A 23,786-nucleotide genomic window follows, 5' to 3' on the forward strand; every position below is an offset into this window, starting at 1 on the left:
TGTTCTTGACTTCTTTATCTAATGTAGGTCTTCTCACCTCACAATTCTTATCACAGTGCAATATTCAGTTCCTTTGAGCCATATCATAGAGCGATTGATTGCTTATTTGTTTTCAGTTTTCTTCACAAGCATATTCTTGTGAATACTACCCTGCTTTATTCATTACTGACAGTGGTGGATGATTGGCATAAGGTAGGTACCTATATATGGTGTTCTATAATTAAAAGACTAAACATATAAAACCGATACTGGCAAGTATATTGTGGCAATATATCCCACCTACATGCATACTAAGAATAAAGGTAGTTAGATGTTCTAACCATTATAAAAATGTACAGAATTCATAAGACTGCTTATTTTAGTATCATAATGACTTTTTCATGGTGTAAGAAGGTTTGAGATACTTGATTTGATCAATCATGTTCCTAGAAGGAGAATAAGAGGAATGAAATTAGAATATAGAAAATAATTTTGACATTTGTATTTGTGATCACAATCAAAAGAAACATCAAATTCTCTACATGGAATATGAGAAGTTTACCAAGTACATTACTTTCAGCAACAACAGAATAAATATGAGTTTACCTTAGGAAATTGGAAATAAGAAGTACTTTGCTAAGCTGCTTCTAGATTTTCTCAGAAGCATCCAATTAATGGTAATTTTAATGCAGAACATGACAGAGGGGGAGCTATTCTCTTATATCAGTAACTTGTGCATGCTTCCTGCAGTTAAATATCTTGACTTAAATATATTTTGGTTTTCAAAGTTGGCCTACGGGTAAGATAGTACAAAATGAGGAGACACTAGTTATTTCTTGAATGAATAGGGAATTCCAGAGCCACAAAGAAGTCCTAGTTAAAATTGCTTTTTAACAATGAATATATTAAAAAGTAAGTGCTTTTCAAAGTAGACATATTCTGCACACTCAAATTCATAAAAGCAAAAGACCAAATCTTTTTATCCTACACTTTTTATCCTACAAGTCTCTTTATCCTATACTTACATAGAAACCTGTGATGAGACAGACAGAAATTTTGTTGTGCAAGGAATACACAGTAGGTCTCATGTAATAATAAAACAAAAAAGAAACCTTTAGGTGGCGACCAAGAGCTATGATTATCAATTCCTTACTCGGCTTTTATGAGAATTTATGATCTTGTTTAAAAGTGACCATGCAAAACAGTCCATTTATTTAATCCATACTCATTTGCTCTAAAGCAAACACAAAACACCACAATTAGATTTCAAAAATGGATCTGAATCTTAATATCATGAAATAATCAAATCTTAATTCTGATTCAATTGACAGTTGGTGTGTTGATTATGCATATTAGTTACAGAACTAGTTCTGGTAACATAATTGTATTAGTATTGCATTAGGGTATTGATTACTTTTTGTAATAAAGATTATTTTAATCTTTAAGTAGGTTGTTTCTAAACAAAACAGTAGCTTTAAAGAAGTCAGACCATCAATAACTAATCATAAAGATGTCAGCATAGTCCATATATTTCCTGTGCAGGGGGAAATTGTGGGCAAAGTTGATACTGGCCCCTAAAACAAGGTTGGTTACATAACACACTCCTGCCACATCAGTTGTAGGTATAGATTCCCATAATATCATGTTGTTCCATAGCTGTATGATACGTTATTATGTACTTACAGAATGTTTTCTTTATCTGTTCATTTGTTGGTAGGCACCATAGCTGACTGCATATGTCAGCATTATTGTGACTAGGGATGCAGTACAACTGAGTATGGAGAGAGCACTTATAGAGTTTATTTCATTTCCTTTGTATTTATATACAGGAGTAGAATTTCTGGATATATTATAGATCTAATTTTTAATTTATTGTGGAATCTACACACAGTTTTTCATAGTGGCTATAATCATCAACATTTCCACCAACAAAATACTCGCAAGAATTTTTGCGTCTATATTCAATTCATCAGGGGATATTGGTCCATAGGAGTTGTGTGTGTGTGTGTGTGTGTGTGTGTGTGTGTGTGTGAGAGAGAGAGAGAGAGAGAGAGAGAGAGGAGGGGAAGAAGGGAGGAGGGAAGGAGAAATGGAGAGGTGGAGAGGAGGAGAGGGGAGAGGAGGAGAGAAGAGAAGAGAGAGGGAGGGAGGGGGAGAGGGGAGGGAAAGAATCCTAGGGCTTGAACTTAGAGCTTAGGTGTAGTCCCGGAGCATCCTTCCCTCCCCTCTCAAGGCTAGTATTCTACGACTTGAGTCACAGCTCCAATTCTGGCCTTTTCTTTTCTTGGTGCTTAATTGGAGGTAAGAGTCTCAAGGACGTTTTTCCTTACCTAGATTGATTTTGAACTGCAATCCTCAGATTTCTGTCTCCTGAGTAGCTAAGATTACAGGTCTGAACCACCTGTGCCAGGTCCATGGTTTTCTTTTGATCATTGTGTTCTTATCTAGTTTTGGTAACAAGGTATTTCTGGCTTATAGAATGTGCTTGAAAGGGTTCTCTCACATTCATTTCTAGGGAATCATTTGAGAAACATTAGTATTAATTCTTCTTTTAAGTTTATCAGTGAATCAATTCAGTTCTAGACTTTTCTTTCTTAGGAACATTTTTTATAACTGATTTAGTCTTATTGCTTGCTATTGGTCTAGTCAGGGTTTAAAAAGTATATACCCTCTTGCTGAAGTTTTAGTAGATCATATATCAAGAAATTTTCTATTTTATTTCTAATTTGTTATTATATGGCTGTCCAAAACAACTGGAATTTCTGCTGTCATTGTTAATGTCTCCTTTTTCATCTTTAATTTAATTTCTTTCAATATACTCCTCCTTCTCTTCTTCCTCCTCCTTGTCTTCCTCCTCCCTCTACTCTTCTTGTATTCACTCTCAGTCGCATTAGTTTCCTGAAGGGTTTGTTAATTTTATCTTTCCAAAGAACAACTTGTTTATTTCATGTATTTTTATTTGAGACTCTAATTTATTTCTCCTTTGATCTATAATTTTTTCATTTTACTATTTTTGGTTATTATTTGTTTTATTTTTCAAATGCTTTGAGGTGCATCATAACATTACTTATTTTAAATATTTTTATAACAAGTTTGACAAGAAATGTACTCTCTACCTTACATATAACTGTAACCCTTCTGTACATCACCTTGACAATAAATATTAAATTAAAAAACAAAACTTTTTATGGTGTAGACACTCATTAATATAAACATACTTTGCTTTTTGATATGTTATATTTCACATATTTTTTAAACTTTCCTTCTGACGGCATCACTGATCATTATTCATTCACAAGCATCTTGAGTTTCTGTGTTCTCATTCAGTTTCCCATGTTTCTTCTACTGTTTCTTTCAGCTTTCTTTCCATGTGTTCATAAAATGATTCATAATATGATTTCAAATTTTAGAATTGTAAAGAGTAGCTTGTGGCCTAACATGTAGTCTACTCTAAAGAAAATTCCATTTGCAAATGAAAGGAACATACTGTGCAGCTTATGGATTGAATGTTCTGGAAAACTGTGTCAAGTAGTTTAATTTCAACATTTCTTTGTTGACTTTTTTCTGTCATGATCTATCCATGAGTATGAAGCATTGAAACCTTCTACTGTTATTGCACTGAAGTATATTTTTCATTGAGGTCTATTTTTTAAATATAAAATAGAACATGCTCTGACACTAGGTGTAAATAAATTTGCTGTGGTTACTTGTCCTTGATTACTGATCTCTGCATCATTGCACAGGGAGTGTCTTTCTTTGTCAACTTATTCTTTTATATTAAAGCCTATTATTTTCAAATACAGGTATGCCATTTCTTGCTTGTTTATAGATTTCTTTTATTGAAATATCATTTTCCGGGGCTGGGAATATGGCCTAGTGGCAAGAGAGCTCGCCTCGTATACATGAAGCCCTGGGTTCGATTCTCCAGCACCACATATCTAGAAAATGGCCAGAAGTGGCGCTGTGGCTCAAGTGGCAGAGTGCTAGCCTTGAGCAAAAAGAAGCCAGGGACAGTGCTCAGACCCTGAGTCCAAGCCCCAGGACTGGCCAAAAAAAAAAAAAAAAGAAATATCATTTTCCATCATTTCCTTTTCAGTCTACATGTTATTCTTGTTGAAATGCCATAATATGCTTTGGTATCAGAAAGCCCAGCTACGACTTGCATAGTTACCACTGTGTTAGGAAGTTGATTCTTTCTATAAGGCTTTCTGGAAGGTCTGTGTGTTTTGTGCTATTCAGTTTCCATAGCAACATGTTTGTTCCCATGGAGAAACCAAAATGAAGATGCAAGGTCTTGATTACATCTCATAGTTAAACTTGAAGATGCAAACTTTATTGGATGGATAGTTTGTTTCGAGGTTATTAAGAAAGAAAAAAACAGAAAGAACGGAAAATATATCTAAGTTGCAAGTAGTTTCAGCTCAAAACTAAGAAACTACTTCTGATTTCTTTTGATTTGCTGAATAATAAATCATTGTTAGTGTTATTAGTAACACCTTTATGTAGACTTTTCCCTCAAACCAATTTTTAAATTTTACTTTTTAGAAAAAAAGGCCATTTAGGTGGCTTGTTTTGGTTCTAATAATAGTAGTTCATATTTTCTTATTTGAAGAATTTGGTAGATTTTCATGAAATTATCTAAATTGGATTTAAAAAATACTGAAGCAATGTGACTGTGAACAAGTCAGTGTAAGATTACTTTGAAATCAAAATAGACTCTTATATTTTACATTCTTTTTGTTCTTAATGTCTATCATTTGCCTGGTCTACCTATTGGTAATTTATGGCAGTTACTATAGCTTGCAAATTGGGAAAGGAAGTGAATTCAGCTGCTTTGGCTTAATAAAAGGAAAACTGATATCCTTAGTTAAGACTGACACCAGTTTGCCAAATTCCTAACTGAATTGAAGCAGGACTTTGAACACCAGTAAAATAATTCACATCTGTTTGCAAGCTCCATTCAGGTGGCATAAACTCCACTTGTAAATGACAAAGGGAAAATTCCCAGGCTTTGGTGGCTTTGTGCCCTTCTAGCTCCTTAACCCAACTCCCATTTATAATCTAGATACTTGCCCCTTTCTGTCTGATGCTGGATGTTCCACAACTTTTTTTTTTTTGTGTGTGTGTGTGTGTGTGTGTGTGTGTGTGTGTGTCTTTTCCCCTTAAGTTTGCACATTTTCCCCCCATAATATTCTCCTATTCCTGCTCTAATTTTTTTCATTTTTTCCTTCTGGCTTTACTCTTTATTTTCTTTCATTTCTTTATTGTCGAAGTGATGTACAGAGGGGTTAGTTTCATATGTAAGTCGTGAGTACATTTTGTATCCAATTTGTTACCTCCTCCCTCATTTCCCCCTCTTCATTACTCCCTACTTACTTCCTGCACCATGAGTTATACAGTTGGTTTACAGCATATAGTTTTGTAAGTATTGCTGTTGCATTGGTTTGTCTTTTTACCCTTTGTCTCTTGATTTTTGTATTCCCTTTCCCTACCTTAGTTCCAATACACATATATACAATATCCAAGGGTACTAAAAGAAGTTACAGTAATATCAGGGGTAAAAGCACAGGAAAGAAATTCAAAAGAAAATGGGAATCATTTACCATGGCATGTTGAAAATATTCTTGCTTCATATTCTCTTCCTGTTCTAGAAACTAGGTTTTTCCTATTATCCTTACTTTCAGTTTGCTTCTCTGACTATTTCCATTCTTGGTCTCTTTTTTCCTCTTTGTACTCCTTCTTCTAGAAGTTAATACATTTTCCATATTTATTATTGTTAGTAGTAATAACATTTACATTAACATAAATTATTTTCCTTCTAGTATACTCTGTATGGGGGCAAGAATCATTCCTATAATTTTATATTGGATATTTCGTATGAGAAGCAGAGTAACAAAACATTGTACAACACTCTGTGTTTGTCTGATATTCTGTGGTCATACACATGGAAATATTTTTAAGGCATTAGTTGTAGGGGAATAAGTTGGAAACTATTGTATGGTAGTTGAATGTATGGTGAGTGAGAGCAAAAGAGAGAATAGGGAAATAGTATTTTTTAGTTTACTTGTGTAACTGTACAGCTAGCACAATCACTTATGTTGAGCGTCAGCCATGATGGAACATTCTCCATCTTTACCTAGAGCTCTGTGCATAGTTGGGTTCACTTTATAATTCTCATAGAAACTCTGCTATCAGTTTACTCATTAGAGGGAAACATTTTCTATTCTGGTTATGTTTAATTATGTCTGGGTTTTGTTCCTAAAAATCACAAAATTGAATGTTTCAGAGTTCAAAGGAAATTTAGAAATTATCAAGTTCTCTTTTTATTATGAAGGAAGATGGCTACAGAGAATTGATGTATCATAACCACTATTCTTTCACCACATAATTCCTGGGAGTCAAGAATAGAGCCATCCCTCTGGATTCTTGGCCTTGAGACTATCAGTTTGAAGACATTTATGTTAATGTGAAGAACTTCTCATTCTAATTTTATTCTTAGATAATTTTGCAAATGGTCTGAGGACTGAGATTGTTTTTGCATAATTCCCTGGGAGCAGGTTTCTCTGTAATCCATCAAGAGCATCTATAATTGCCTGAGAGGAGATTTTACCATCCCTATATTTACTTACATGGTAGAAAATGAACTGTTCAATGCTACTATCATGTCTATGTTACTACAGTCTAATTTTGGAAAATTGACCCTAAGTAATGAAATTAGTTTCTTAGAAATTAAAATGTTTACTTTCCTTCTCGTGACAGATTGGAAAGTTTCATTATTATCTATTGAAACTTTGTTTATTGATACATAAGCCTATACTTTCCTTTCTCCACTTTTTTTTCATTACTCAGCACCAACATGTAGCTGTAGTTTTTGTTTTAGTATTTGAATTCATTTCTATTCCCTTTCTAAATCAGGAAAGCTTGTGAAGCCATTGCAAGCCACGTTGTTCTTCTACTTGATATCTCATATCTACGATTCTGAATGTGTGTATAGCCAATGTTGAAGAATGCATGCTACCCAAATGAATAACAATTAAACTAGGCATATTTATTACAGAAGCTCTTTTTTAATTGGAAGCAAATAGTGGAATTTAGCTGATGTTGCCAAAAGGCCTAAATCTAGAGAAAATGAAAAGTTATAAAATTCAGGAGGAGGAATTGTTCTCTGGGAATTTCATCCAACACCTACTGGAGACAAGTTCCTACTTTTCTGCATAAATGGGGAGGCAGAAGTCTTATTTTTAGGTGCTAGCAGCAGAATACAATCTTTTGATGGACTTGGATTACTTCAGGCAACTCGACCAAGGGCCAAACATCATACTACAGTTATATTCTTGAGCTGATAGAAATAATATTAGTTTTGGTTCAAGATTGAGCCCTCAGGAAGAGAAGAGGTCAAAAGAATCTGACCAGAGTGTGGTCAAGAGAGAACCTTGCTCATATCTAGAGAAAAATACCTGGGTTGGGTCCCCACGGACTTCCCTTGCTCTGTAATCTCTTTTTGGGGAGTTTCCCCAGCAGAGACATAGAGAAATGCCTGGGGCCACAGTGAAAGTACATTTGATGTGGCTTGTGGAGTAAAAGAAACAAGAATGAAATCCTTACAAGTAGCATAGTGTGGGATAGCACACCATCAATTTTTCATTTTAGCCCTTAGTCTAATGCTTCTCAAGTTGGGACTCATTTACACAAGACATTTTGGTGGTCCAAGTATGAAGAATTAAATCATTTTATCACATGTTAAAAGTTGTTTTCAAATATTTATAAATTCCTCTGATTAAATTAAGGAAAAAGGTGAGATATTGATTTGCCTTATGTAATATCTGCCAGCCTTTGAAATGAGAGAATGTATTTATCCTAAAATTATACAACATAGCTTTATTTGTGTCAACTTTTTTGAAATGCATTTCTATTACATTGAGAATCAGCTTCCATTTTAATAAGCAATGTGAAATTTTCTTTTCAAACCCACCTACGGAGGTAAAACAGGTGAAGTTTTTTTTATTAAAAAATGTGACATTAGTTATGGCGGCAGAAGAAAGAGTTAAGACGACTCCCTCATTTCAGAGTTGCTCAAGAGGGGAGTGATGGTGTCATTAACTAAGACAGGAATTATAGGAAGTGAGCCAGAAGAAAGGGAAGGAAAATAAAACCAAGATTAAGAAATGTCTTGCCTATTATTCCTGGATGTGCAACAAAGTTTATTTTAATGAAACTCTTACAACTTCAAGGTCACATCGAATACACCCTCACATTCTCTACTATCCAGCCAGCAAAAGCATGGAATAAAAACCATCCAGTCCTTTTCAAACCTGCCTTCTCAGAGCCTTACTTTTCCCCCAGCACCCTTTAGTGGCTGTTTATTGTACAAAATTAATCCTGAGGATGTTCTTAAGTCCCAGTTTGGTGTTGGTCAAGTTTGATCTTGACCTTAAATTTCAGGGCTATCTTTTCTTGGGTCTTTATTTCACTACTTTTTACTTTTGATCCATTCTATACTATCATACTCACCATGACATTTGGTCTCTCATGTTTCAAAACCTCATGTATGGGAGTAAATGGCAAGCTTGATTTTAATTGTGTTTCAAAGGATGATCCCAGCCCTGTACAGAGGGTTACTACTCTGACTACTCTGACTATTATTACAATCGTTTGGAAGACAAATGTCCCCCAAATATCTTGTATGTTAAAGGGTTGGCATTCAAGTTGGTGCTATTAGAAGATAGTAAAATCTTTCCTTCTTCTTTGTGTGTGTGTGGGGGGGCATGGGGGGGGGACTTAAATTCAAGGCTTAAACTCAAGGTCTGGATGCTGTCCCTGAGCTTTATTTTATTTTAATTTTTATTCAAGGCTGGTATTTTGTTGCTTGCTGCTTGGTATTTCTGCCAGCTTTTTGGTAGTTAATTGGAGATTAATGTCTCCCAATTGCAATCCTCAGATCTTAGCCTCTTGTATCTAGGACAATAGGCATGAACCACCAGTGCCCACTGGAGGTGAAATCACTGGTGGTAAGATTGGGTTTAGTGGAAGTCTTCAGATTATTCCAGGGTTGTCCTGAAAAATAAGACCTCAGCCTCGTTCTTGTTCTACTTTGCTTTCTGGCTCAGGATATAAGTGGTTTTGTCTGACACATGCTCCTGTCGTGAGGTGCTAACTGAACACAGACCTAAAAACAATGATCATGACTGGTCATGTAGTAAAACCTCCAAGACCATGAACCATAACAATCCTTTTTGTTGTAATGGTAGAAAGCTAACATATAGCTTTATATGTATCATGCATAAAACTATCCAAAATCAGGATTGCCTAGAGATTTCTTCTTTTGGTATCAGCCAGTCCTACCAGTCTATTTCTGATGGTTTGATTTTGACCTACAACTTTTATTTGATCCTTTTGAAGTAGAGAATTTGGGGGGGGGGAGGGTTGAGCATCTTTTTTGAGGCCTATAGCAAGCTATTTTCTGTCTTCTGATAAACTATAACTTATCATGTAAAATAACTGAGCACCATTTCTAAGAAAATAGATTTTTCCTGATGAATTCCCATAGTGAAGTCAGGCTACTTTTAAATAATCTCAATTGACTGCCTCAAGATGAGTCAGAACAGCAAAGGAAATCTTTAAGTCCAAAAGTAGAACATCGCGTTTTAAATTAATCATACTTTTTCATAGTCAAATAAGAAGTTATTTCCTGGCTTCTCATTTTAAACCATCTTATAACTTTTGTTGCATTTAGGGATATGTTATATTGGGTGCATTTTTTAAGCAAATGAAGTTTTTAAGATTTCATATAATATATGGAGATATAATTAAAACTAAAAATAATTAAAACTTTGTGGGGTAAATTATTTTATTCCACTTAGGGATAACTTTTGTTGAATTGGAATTTTGAAAATGAATTGAATATATATATATATATATATATATATATATATATATTTTTTTTTTTTTTTTTTTTTTTTTTTTTGGCCAGTCCTGGGGCTTGGACTCAGGGCCTGAGCACTGTCCCTGGCTTCTTCTTGCTCAAGGCTAGCACTCTGCCACTTGAGCCACAGCGCCACTTCTGGCCATTTTCTGTATATGTGGTGCTGGGGAATTGAACCTAGGGCCTCATGTATACAAGGCAAGCACTCTAGCCACTAGGCCATATCCCCAGCCCCTGAATTTATATTTTTAAAAAATACAACAGGCTTCTACTTTTTCTATTCCATATAAATAAATATTTTTGTCATGCATTTTTACATTACACAGTTAACACTTTCATTTTTAAAAGGGAATGAACCACTTCCTCTGTCTGGGTATGAGTATGGGTAGTGAAAGTCTAGGTCAAAATGGTATGTTAGTTAAGGTTACAGACATTTCACATTCAGTTTCAGATTTCAGTCTTTAAAAATATCAGTGGCATTATTAGGTCAAATTAATGCAAGAATGAATGATTTAGTATGTAGCTATTTAACTGTGTCTTTCATTACTTGTTCCAATAGAAATAAGTGATAAAAGTATTTGACTTTTAAAACTCTCATATAAGGTCTATAAGGAGACAGAACTCTTAAAGGTATATCCTTGTGCTTAACTATTGATCAATTTGCATATGCAAGAAGAAAGAATATGTTGGGCAGTGTGAAGATTAATTATGCAAAATAGATTGTGATACCATAATTGGGGTGAGAAATGCCAGGTTGAGTATGCAATAAAGACATGGAAAAAGGATTTTGGATCTCTGTGACAATTTCATCTAGGAAATATCATTTATTTTTTGCATAAGTGGCATAATCTTGTACATAAATACATAGAGAAAAATGTGTGTATGTTTATGTATCTGTAGTATATTGAAGTGAAGATATATTTGACTAACAAAGAAAAAAATCTTTCTTGGGCCTTGGGATTGGTGTATACAAACTGAGTCATACATTGTCCCTTACTTATGGGTGAAGTAAGGCCCTGGAAGGTCTATTTTAGCAGTGCACAGTTCTATAGTAGCCACCCATGTTTAAGGGATTGGAAAACCAGAGAACTAAACAAGGCAATATCAGAGAAATGAGAGGAAAAAATATGAAAGAGATGGTAGTCATAAAAGCTATACTGAAAAAATTTCAAATATGAGGTAACATCCAGTAGTTAGGCAAACAATAATAAGCAACATAAAACTAGTTTCAGTAGTCAAGCCAGAAACTGGGTTGTGGCAAGATGAAGAAAGAGGAACTAGAGATAAGACATAATTCTTTTAAGGAACATGGCTGGGGAAGACAAGACAATGGGGACAGGCAAGACTTCACTTTGGAATTGCTTGCAGATGAAAATTATTTTATTTCCTTTCTTTTCATTTTCTGTTTCTTCTTTTGCTTTTAACACGCCAAATAAATTACAATCATAGTTTGTAATCAAGAGTTTCATATTCTGGAGATGCATTCATTCCTGGAGTTTTCGAGAATGATTGTGGCGATGCATTCATTCCTGGAGTTTTCTAGAATGATTGGACAAATTTGTAAATACAATGTTTTGCAGCTGAGGTTGAAACCTTTAGGATAAAGGATAGTTTAGTAGCTTTGATGTAGAACAGGGAAGGATGCTGGATAAAAGATGAAGGCTGGGTCAGATGTCAGTGTTCTTATGATATCTTAGGAACTTGTCTGAAGATTAGAAAATGAAAGCAGCAGTTCTGGTTGAAAGGGCATAAAGTCAGATAGCATGAGCTTAGCAGAAGGGCTGGGCAACAGTAGCTCACACTGTAATCTTAGCTACTGGAGGCTGCAATATGAGAATCATAGTTTAAAGCCAGCCTAAGGCTCTCATCTAAATTAAACAGGAGAAAGGTCAGAAGTGGAGTTGTGATTTGAACCATTCCTCAATGGGACTCATGAGAAACCTGTGGTTGACCCATAGGATTGCTGAGGAATGACAGCTTCTCTTTCCTCACAGAAATTAGCTGAAATTTCCCAGTAACCTTGTCACACAGAGTAATCAGTCCTAAAAGAAAAACATCAGGAATTTTCCAGAAGAAAAGAGAATAGCCTACCTCTACCTCCACTCATAAAGAAAGAGACACAACTAATCCTTAGTCCAGGCATGCTGCATTCCATATGTTACACTAGAATATATACCTGGTCACCACAGAAACTATGTCATTTATTCAAGTAGTGTATTCATATGTGCGTATGTGCGTGAGTGCATGCGTGTGTGTGTGTGTGTGTGTGTGTGTGTGTGTGTGTGTGCTGTTACTGAGACTTGAAGTCAGGGCCTTATATTCTCAGTTTTTCACTCATAGCTAGTGTTCTACCAGTTGAGCCACAACTCCATTTCTGTGTTTATGCTGGTTAATTGTAAATAAGAGTTTGTCTCATGGATACATTTGGGTGCCCAGGCTAGCTTCAAACCATAATCCTCAGATCTCAGCCTCCTGAATTGCTAGAATTCCAGGTGTGAACCCCCAGCACCCAGCCTTGATGCCATTCTTTTTTAAATCTCTCTCTCTCTCTCTCTCGCTCTCTCTCTCTCTCTCTTCTTGATGGATAAATGTGGATCAGGTGTACAGGGCTCTCTGAATCCCAGCAGGGCCAGGCACTGACTCTTGATGCTATTCTTAATGGCTGTGTGTTCTTTTAAATCATTATATGAAGATATAATTTCCTTTTCAGGTTTGATTGAGACCGTATTTTCTGCCTGATTTTGACATTTTGCTTTTTGTCTAAATCTAAGTTGGACTGTGAGAACAGACACTCTGGATAATAAATGAAATACTGCCAGAAAAGGAAAAACATTCTTGTCAATGGGCACTTATATAAATCCTATAAAGGAAGCATACATTTATTGAGGTGGAGAGCCATAAAAATAATATATGGAAAAGACTATGTAAAAATAAAAATGAACAATGTTCAATATTTTTTTAAACATGAGTACATTAGTCATTGTATCTCTTTAACATGAGACATAGACAATGTTTAGAAACAAGCTTTAGATTCAAGCTTGTTTAAATGTATGACAGTAGGGGCTGGGGATATAGCCTAGTGGCAAGAGTGCCTACCTCGGTATACCCGAGGCCCTAGGTTCGATTCCCCAGCACCACATATACAGAAAACGGCCAGAAGCGGCGCTGTGGCTCAAGTGGCAGAGTGCTAGCCTTGAGCGGGAAGAAGCCAGGGACAGTGCTTAGGCCCTGAGTCCAAGGCCCAGGACTGGCCAAAAAAAAAAAATGTATGACAGTAAAACTATCGTTCTGAATAATTTTCAGGTTCAATTTAGGATGTATTTGTGGAAGGAAAATGGTATGATTATCCCTCCAGAAATTAAAAAAAGGAATTACCAAATGATTTAGCCATTACACTTATGGTAAGAATTAAGAATTAAGACCAGGGTCTCAAAACAAGATACTTGTAGCAGCATTATTCACTATAATTAACATGTAGAAGTAAACCTAAGTGTTTACTCATAGAGGAATAGATGAAGAAAGAAAATGTGTCACAAACATATTCACAGACATACTATGAAAACAATTCACCCACAAAAGAAAAGAAAATCTGTCCATTTGCAACAATTTAGACAAACTTGAAGGATACTACACTAATTAAAATAATACACACCAAGGATGATTATTGTCTGATTCCACTTATTTGATGTACGTATAGAAGTCAAAATCACAACCCAGCCATACCACTCCTAGGCATCTATCCTAAACAGCAAAACCCAAGATATCAAAAGGACATTTGTACTTCCATGTTTATCGCAGCACAATTCACAATAGCCAAAATTTGGAAACAACCCAGATGCCCCTCCACAGATGAATGGATCCAAAAAATATGGTACTTATACACAATGGAATACTACATAGCGATTAGGAATGGTGAAATATTGTTATTCGCAGGGAAATGGTCAGAACTCGAACAAATAATGTTGAGTGAGACAAGCCTAGAACACAGAAAACAAAGGGGCATGATCTCCCTGATATATGACTGTTAACAAAGGGAGATGGAGAGACAGTAGAGACCAAGTCTGTGAACACTGTATATGTGCTTGATACATTGTATATTGCATATGGGTCTACCTGACCTAGACAAGGGATGGGAAAACAGGTTGTAAGATATCACAAGAAATGTACACACTGCCCTACTATGTAACTGCACCCTCTTTGCACAGCACCTTGTAAAAAAATTTTATGTTCAATTAATAATAAAAAAAATTAAAAAAAAAAAGAAGTCAAAATCACAGAGACAGCAAATTAGAAAGATTGTTGTCAGAGAATGGAGAGAGTAGAAAGGAGAGTTGTTTCAATTTCTCGAGATGAAAGCATTTTGGAGATGAATGGGGAGCTGACTGCACACAAAAATGAATGAAGTTTATATTGCCATGTATATTTGATCACAATTGAAAACAACAGAAAAGTTATATTTGGGAAAGAAAGGGAATAGTACAGATACAAAATACCATTTTAAGTAAACAAATATTTCCTTTGGAATAGCTAAGAATGAGCACTAAAGGTCAGAAAGATTAATGAACATTGTCTTGAAAAAATAATTTATTATTAGAATTGGAATAAAAAAAATCCTTAAAGAAGGTAGAGAGGAGAGAACAAAGGATATAGAATATTTAGAGAAAATAAAATGGTTAGTTTATATAATTTTATGAGCAAAAGCTGTTATAAAGGTCTTTAATTCACTGAAATTTTATTTCTGGTCAAGAATATTTTCTTGGTATGAACAATAAATTCTAAGAAAATAGTTTTACATGTAATATTGTATGAAGATGTGAGTATTACCATGGTTACAGAGTGATTCTATATTTAAAATACCTTCTATATATGAAAAAGTTATTACAAAAACAGAAGAGCTTGTGGTCAGAACTGGGAAGTCAGCAAAGGCAGTAGAAAAAGTACTGCAAATGCTAACCTTTAATCACTTTTCATTGATAGGTATTTAGTCAAAACTCATTTGTTCAACATACAGAATTATAATTCTAAAAGATTGGATGGATGTTTTATTTCAACAATTATTTATCTTGTGTGTCATTTTGATGTATACTTGTATAAGCTACAGTGAAATCATATAAGATGAAAAGAGGAATAAGTTTCTCTTAATCAATAAGTTTGCTGTTTAATTGATAGTCTGGGAAGTATAAGGACCATGATTGTTTCTAATACTTTATTCAAGAAGTTACACAAGCCTAAAGATGAAGGCCTAGTATTAATTTGGGGTGGTAAGACCTGGGTCCTATAATATGATTTAAGATCAAGTGTGTGTATGATACTTCCAAATAGAAAGTCTAAGAATACATGCAAATCCCAGAGGCATTTGAATTCAGAGACAGTGAGAAGGTCATACTATTTTTGGCTGATTGTACATAGAGTGGTGAGAAAAGGAGCAAGCTAAAATATTAGAAATTTTAAGTTATATAAAGATCAAACAAGGTGTTTCTTGTTTATGCTAAAGACTTTGGATTTTATCCCATTGAAATGGGAAAATATTAGAGGCTTGTCAGAAAAGACCAATATGACCATTTGTCTGAGTTATTTGGTTTGTGGTGCTTGAGATTAAAACTAAGGTCTTATATATGCAAGTCAAGTTTTTGAGCTATACCGTAGACCCAGGCTTGTTTTTTATGGTAAACCTCTAGAAAACAACTGACACATATATTGGATGTAAGTGATTAAAAATATTGTAAGAATCAAGAAAGCAAATAGCGATGAAGAATAGAGCGAAGACAGGATTGGAAAAAAAAGAGTTTAAATTATCAAGATGTTATGGCAAAAACATTTGACTTGGTGAATGAAGTGCAGGTGGTATTCAATACTGAGATGTGTCTTAGTAAAGTGCATTGGTGGTGATGTAACTCCAACGTAAGAGCCTGAGGAAAATAAAAGGGATGATACTAGAATAGTCTTGTGTATCTGTGGAGATGAGGACTGAAGTACATATAGAACCATCCAGTGAACATATCCACCACTGAGTTAGTATCATTGAATAGATATTATGGGTGCCAGAAGATAGATTAAGTATAACAAGATCCCAGTTCAGAAGTGAAGCTTGCATTATTAAAAACAAACAAACAAACAAAAATAAGAAAGAAAACTATCAAGGTTGGGAATGTGGCTTGGTGGTAGAGGACTTGCCTAGCATGCATGAAGCCCTGGGTTCAATTCCTCAGCACCACATACGCAGAAAAAGCCAGACGTGGCATCTTGGCTCAAGGGGTAGAGTGCTAGTCTTGAGTAAAAAGGATCTCAGGGACAGCACCCAGGCCCTGAGTTCAAGTCCTAGAACAGGCAAAAAAAAAGAAAGAAAGAAAGAAGGGAAACGACCAGATAAGTAGAAATTCTAGAGCAAGAGAGGTGAATCTAGTATATAATGAGCTAAATAAACCCAACAGAAAGACACTTCTGAATAGTTCTATCTATTTGTAGTTTGTACTTAGTAGGGATTCTTTTGGGAGGGGGGTTGGGGTTTCTGTGGGAGATTTCTGGCACTGGTTTATAGACTCAGGGCCTTTTGCTTGCTAGGCTTGGCTTGCTTGGTTTCTCATGGCTGGTACTCTACCACTTGAGCAGAGCTTTTTGCTAATTAATTGGAGATAGAGTCTCATGGACTTTTCTGTCCAGACTGGCTTTGAGCCACACTCCACTGCATCTCAGCCCTTTGAATAGCTAGGATTACTGACACAAGCCACTGATGCTCAGTGACGTTTGTAAACTAAATTTCAATAAATTTACTTTATTTTAATAGAGGAAAATGTGAATGGAATGATTTCTGTTACAGCATAATATATACATCCAACTGTAACGGGATCCTTCAAATTTTATATGAATATCTAAATTTATCTTTCAAGTTACATTTAGTCTTATTTATATTTAAAATACTTGGGGTCATATTTTTTTATAAATTCTAGCAAATGTATATCAAGGGAATGTCACAACATAAAACTAAAGAGAATCAAGAAGGCAAAATTTAAAATATTATCATATAAGGGAATCAAAAATTGATTATAGGTATAATAATCATAAAATCATTGTGAACAAAAGATGATGATTCTTAGAGACATGGAAACAAAAGCCAAACCCAGTAAATTAAGGAATAAATAGAAATAGCTATTATAAATTAAAAAGACATTAATCAGATATTCAAGAAAATCTAGTGGTTAGTACAAGTATAAAAATTGGTAATAGTCTTTGCAGGAGGATGGATATGCACACACACACACACACACACGTGCACATGTGAATGTGCACACATATCCATCCCAGCATAGAAAGAAGGATATTGAAAATATAGATTATTGGGATAAATTGCTAGTTTATAATCTCAAAAGACATAAGACTAGATCCAAAGCAGCTCAGCCTCTCTGGAATAAAGAACATTTCTTCCTGCAAAAGCATGAGATCAGCTGCCATTTGGAAGTTTAGATGTGTGAAAGAAGAACACAAGTCTGAAGATGTGCGTGCCTAATTACATGATGACAATTGTCTATGAAGTAGGAGGCAGAGCTGTTTGAGAGTGAGAGCAATGATGTCGAGGAAAGAGGTGGAGATTTGGGATAGTCCCTTGCAGCATGTGAAAGGGAGTTTACCAAGAACAAACAAATGAAAAAGAAAAGATAATGAAATCCATCAGTTGTCTCTAAGATACAACTACTTTCAGGAATGACTGGAAATATAAGTATTTAATCCACAATGGCAAAACCATTCTTTCAAATTCTAGATAATAAAAAAATACTACATTTATTTATTTATTTATTTATTTATTTATTTTTTAATTAGGGTTACTATTTGATATTAGGTTTGAATTCAGGCATCAAGTCCTTTTGCTTTTGGTTATTTTGAGATAGGGATCATTTAAGTTCATTATGAACTCTGCAAATTTTTGTAATGGATAGAGTGTGTATATATTTTTATCCTTAGTATACATATAAATGGGATATATTACCACAATGTACTTGTTAAATGTTTTGTATATTTGTTCTTTTGTTAATACAACACTGTGCATCGGTAGTACCTTATGCCAAGCATGCGGCACTGTCACTCTTGAATCAGAGGGCACAGAAATTAGGGTTTTGTATCCTAGGAAGAAGTACACACAAGTAGATGTGCGTAATTTTTAAAAATTTCTTTCTTTGGTCGGATAATCTGGAAGTTAGGTTTAAGTGTGCTTTGTATATCTCAGGTTCCGTTGAACTTAATCTAAATCATAGGCATTGCCATTGAATGACTGATCTTTTTTAAAAAATAAAAACCATGACCTAGAAGACTACTTGTATTACGTAGTAGTTGATATCTACTGAGAGAATACCCTCTTCTTGTATCAATATCTGACTCCCTCTTCATCATACAAGGAACCTGACAACTGATACAGTGTCAAAATCAATCCTCTTCTTTTAATTAAGAGAACAGTATGTTGCAGGTATATTAAATACAAAATTAAGAAGACTTGGCTTATAAGAACATGACTTCACATCAAACTCACCTAGCCTCTCACAACCTCACTTTTTATTACAATTCAAACAAGTGTTTACTTTGAGAGTTACGGAATTAAGAGTGGATGTATCTTTGAAAGATTTTCATATCTGAAAGAGTATATAGTATTTTATGATAATATTTACTGATGTTTAGTTTTAGTAGAAGTTTTCATTTTAAGAACTGATTCTATGAAGAAAAGTCACACTGAAAATTCAGTGATAAAATTAAAAATTGAAAAAACCAAAGGTACTTCAATGATTTTTGTAAAAATTGAAACTACAAATATTCACAAATATTAACTAGTAGTAATTCTTCAAGACTGAAAATTTAAAAAGTAACCAAAACCTTCACTTGAAATTGGCAATCTGAACATAAGGCTATGCTTGTTTATCTTGTTTCCCTAAACACTATTGAAATGACAAAAAATGTATAAACAAGTGAATAAACTTTTGGGTACTCTAGAATATAAAAAAGAATTTTGGCCAATTAGTGCAATTTTGAATGTAATCTCAAGGAAACACCAGGAAACACACACACACACTACCCATCAGAACAATATAGGTAAAGGAAGTACCAGCGAATTAATTTCCTTCTGATGTGTCCTAGAGAAAGTCTCAACTATTAGTTAACAAGCACATGATGGCATTTACTCTCTGGAATAGTCTCAAAATTATGAGAGTATACTTTATTCAAATTTAGTTTCTTAAGCATGGGAAAAGGTGAGATTTTTAAGGGCCTATAATGAGGGAGGTAGTATAAATGTATACCGAAGGCCATCAAGGACTCAGGTCTAGAAAAAAGACTTTCAGCTTCTTCATTATAGTATTTCCATTTTGGTCTGAAATTTTTGTTATGGAAGGTTGTGTTTTACAATATAGGATTTTAGTAACATTTTTGATCTGTAAGGAGCAGAAGCTAGTAGTTCCCTCTGCTTTTCACCAATTGAGACAAATAAAAATGTCTCCAGACATAGCCTAGAAATAAAATCCACCACTACCCCTCTGAAGTTGAGAAACCTCCACCAAAAAGAGTAAGTAGATAACAGTTCCATCCATAGTAAATCTTCCTTGTTTTTCTTGTGCATTTCTGAAGAGACAGAATGCTGAATTCAGGGAAATACTTTTCCATTATTTCTCCTATTATTTTTTTTCCACTACATTTTGCCTGCTTTCTCCATCTGGAGTTCCAATAGAATATTGTGGAAGATACATCACATTGACCACACTGCCTATGTTTCCTTCTTGTGTTATCTACTTCTGTTGTTTTAACTTTTGAAAATTTATTCCATCCTATCTTTTGGATTAACTTAGTCTTTATTTTGGTCCCTGCTATTTGTCAACTTTTATATCAAATGATTTATTTTGGCAATAATATTTTAATATAGAAATATTCTTAAACTTTCCTTTTCTGGAGCTACCATTTCTTGTTTCATGAATGTAATATTCTTCTGAATTCTTGTGTACACACTGATTTCTAAAGTTTGAGAGTATTCTTCTGTTTTATGTATCATTTCTTTCCTTCAAATTTAAATGTTTAGATCTCTGGTTTATTTATCTTGATCCTTCTTGGGAAGACTCTTGATGGACCTTGATCTCTTCATATTTTTCACTGAGTGAAAAGATGACTTGAAGTCAGAAGGTATGAAATTTCCCTAGAGTTATAAGTAAGTCCATTTATGTCCTAAGAGAACTCTTACCTGTGGGCATGATGTTAGGGAGGAAGGGATATTGCCTTGCATCCTTCCTTTCAGGAGTTATAATGCAAAGCAAACAAGCAGTCCTCTGTGTGTGTGTGTGTGTGTGTGTGTGTGTGTGTGTGTGTGTGTGTGTGTGTGTGTGTTAAAGACAAAGGACTTTACTCAGGATGGAGAGCTTGGATGTGCATCGCTCTCAAACATTGTTGTATTACCTTTTAAAAATAAAGTGTTGATGCACTGTAGATGTTCTCATTTTTGTTTTGGATATCCTCTTGGGAGTTGGTACTCAACCCATGAATCCACTCAGAAAAGATCTTGTGATTTATCTTTAGGACAGATTACAAACATATCCTAGAGGGAAACACCTGAAAGCTGATGGCTTGGTAGAAAGGAGAAAGAAATAATTCTGTTCCATTTCCCCTATAAGGCCACCCTTAAATTATCTTTAGCCAATTACTTTACCTAGTTAACTAATTAAAATGCAATCATTATAAATTAGTGTGATTAATTTCCTACCAATCCATCAATTAGTTCAACCTGAACTTATGTTTTGGGATGGAGGCATGGTTTTACTCCTGGCAAGCATAAGGCCCTGAGTTCAGATACTAGTACCACCAAAAAAAGAAAGAAGAAGAAGGAAGAAAGAAAGAAAAGGAGAGAAAAGATAAAGGAATTGAGTGAGTGTGAGAGAAATCTGATTGTCACCCATTGATCATTAGAGTGGATGGAGCTGATCTGGTTGGCTAGGTGGTCATCCCCTTCCTCTATCTCCTCTCTATGCATCACTCACAAACTATGTACTCCATAGAAGACAACCACCTGATAAACAAGGACATTTGCTCAGTCAGGGATATATGAGCAGCTGTACTCCCCTATAGAACCTCCAAAAAAGCTCTCAAAGTCCATTTGTAAGAGGGCATAGGGAAATCAAGCTTCAGAGTCTCCAGTGAAAGTTCTCAATGAGGCACTGTCCAAGAAAAGTGCTTTAAAAAATTATATTCTAAGCAGTTTCCCTGCCTGCAGACTGTGAGTTTCTCTCTTTTGGTTTCTCTACTTTCTCATTTATTTTCTATTTACAGAAAACCTTCAGCATCTTTTGGTACACAGCTGACACCTTGTTTCATAGTTTTAATTTGTAACTTTCCCCCATGTCACTTGATTTTTTGAGAAAAGGTTTGTAGTGATTATGGTAAGTCCCGAATATAGCAGCCCCAGGCAGGTTTCTCATGGTTTTGGACCAACTCTCCCATTTCAATCTGTGAAACTTTATCTCTGTGTCTGCCCTGAGCTGCTACCTCTAGGTGAAATGCTGTATTACCTTTCAAAATATTTCCCAGGCTGTAATGTCCATTTTAAGTTGAATTTTGTTTAAAATCCAAATCTATGGCTATTATTACCCAAAATTAATTACAATTCTCTCACCTGAATTAATATAATATTTCTTTGTCATTTATCATGCTGACATTTATTCTTAACATAAATTATTTTTTTCAGGTTTATATATTTATCTTTCACAAAGAATTTATGTAATCTGGAGACAAATGTTCTTGAGAATTTCAAAATGTTTAATATTAAAAATCCAATTCCTTATTCCAAATGTTCTCCTCACTACATATTCTCAAAAATCATACAACTTCTTTTAAGATCATATAATTATTTGTGCCCTATAACTATTTTACAATTTAAAAATTACTATCACAAAATTTTATTACTATCTTACAGTTATTAATTTTTTCTAACAATAAAATTTTTCTTGTGGTCCATAGACAAAAAGAAAGACTGATTTAGCCTTATTGAAAACTTGCTTTAAAATTCCTAGGTAGTTTTAAACTCTGTTCTGTATGGTTAGTATAAGAATCTCCATAGACAAACATAATTAAATTGGAAATACTATGGTAGTGTGCATATAGAAAATACTAAAAAGTGAAATTCATTATTATAATCTGTGACACAAAATATGTCCCTTAGTGTGTTCTTGTTTGTGGTCTTTTGAGTAAATGCCCAAAAGTGGGGCTGCTGGGTCATAGGGGAGCTCTTCATTAGCTAAAGCCACCAGCACAACAATGTTCATCACAGCATAATTTGTAATAGCTAAAATACGGAACCAACCCAGATGCCCCTCAGTAGACGAATGGATCTGGAAAATGTGGTACATATACACAATGGAATTTTATGCCTCTATCAGAAAGAATGACATTGCCCCATTCGTAAGGAAATAAATGGAAGGTATTGGAAAAAATTATATTAAGTGAAGTAAGCCAGACCCAAAGAAACATGGACTCTATGGTCTCCCTCATAGGGAATAATTAGCACAGGTTTAGGCTAGTCACAGCAGAGGATCACAAGAGCCTAATAGCTATGCCCTTATGAATGCATAAGATGATGCTAAGTGAAAAGAACTCCAGGTTATGGAAACGACTGTTATATCACTGTTGTAATCACTTTCAACATGCCATGTGAAAGCGTAGCTTCTATTGTTGATGATCCTCTTATATCCCTCTCCTGTGTTTGCACCCGCACTATCACTCTATCTCATCTGAATACACTAAATATGGTATATACTGGTATTAGAACTAGGGAAGTGAAAGGGAATATCAAAATCGAGAGACAAAGGATAAAAAGACAAATGACTCCAAAAGCAATACTTGCAAAACCATTTGGTGTAAACCAACTGAACAACTCATGGAGGGAGAAGGGAAGGGGGAGGGGGGGAATGAGGGAGGAGGTAACAAACAGTACAAGAAATGTATCCAATGCCTAAGCATAAAACTGTAACCTCTCTGTATATCACATTAACAATAAATAAGAAAAAAAATAAAAAAAACACTCTTAATGATGTCTTTTCTGGATCTTACAACATTCTTAGAATTCTGGAGATATTTCAAATCTATTATAAGCATATTTATCCCTAATAAAATCCCTAATAAAATTTTAACTTTGAATATCTACCTCTATAACCCATTTTTTCAACAGAACATTTTTGTCTTTCCAAACAGTTTGGTTTCATTGCTCAGGGCTTGACATCTTTACCCTTTCTATCTTTTCTAGTCTAAGTCTTTGCCTTTTTTTTTTTTTTTTACAAAAGGTTTTTACAAAAGAGAAAGTACAAGATAAATAAAGCTCTTTCCTGGAACCAGATTTTTTAAAAATAAAATAAGAACACAAAGAAAAGTCAAAGCAAGCACCCAAATTCCGAGGAAAATATATAACAGGACCATTTAAACACACTGAAAACATCTTCTAAACATTGCATTTAAAACTGAAAAGTTTCACTCCTCTCTTTTTCTACAAGAGGCTCTATATAACTGCAGTGACTAAAGAAGAAAGAAAACTACTTAAGTGGTATCAGATTTGTAATTTCTTCTACATTGAAGTTGAAAATGAAGTTTCCCCAAATCTTGACCCACCATGTTCTTCTGGGAGTTTTGTCTCATCAGTAATTTGACTGACAGTTAATAGAAACATTGCTATCACTGGATACATTTCAATGCTTTCTGATTGTCCAACTACTTTCCTCTTTATTAACTTATTTTCTCCTATAGATTGAGCTTAATAGTAGTAGAGCAAATGCATAGTGAATACTATTGGCTTTTACCTTTGAAGAAACAGAGATACTAATAGGAAGTAAATATTTAACAAATCGCATTAGACCTGTCAATAATTATCGGCCTAACCACT

This window comes from Perognathus longimembris, chromosome 2 (genome assembly GCF_023159225.1).
Source record: "Perognathus longimembris pacificus isolate PPM17 chromosome 2, ASM2315922v1, whole genome shotgun sequence".
NCBI classification, from domain to species: Eukaryota; Metazoa; Chordata; class Mammalia; order Rodentia; family Heteromyidae; genus Perognathus; species Perognathus longimembris.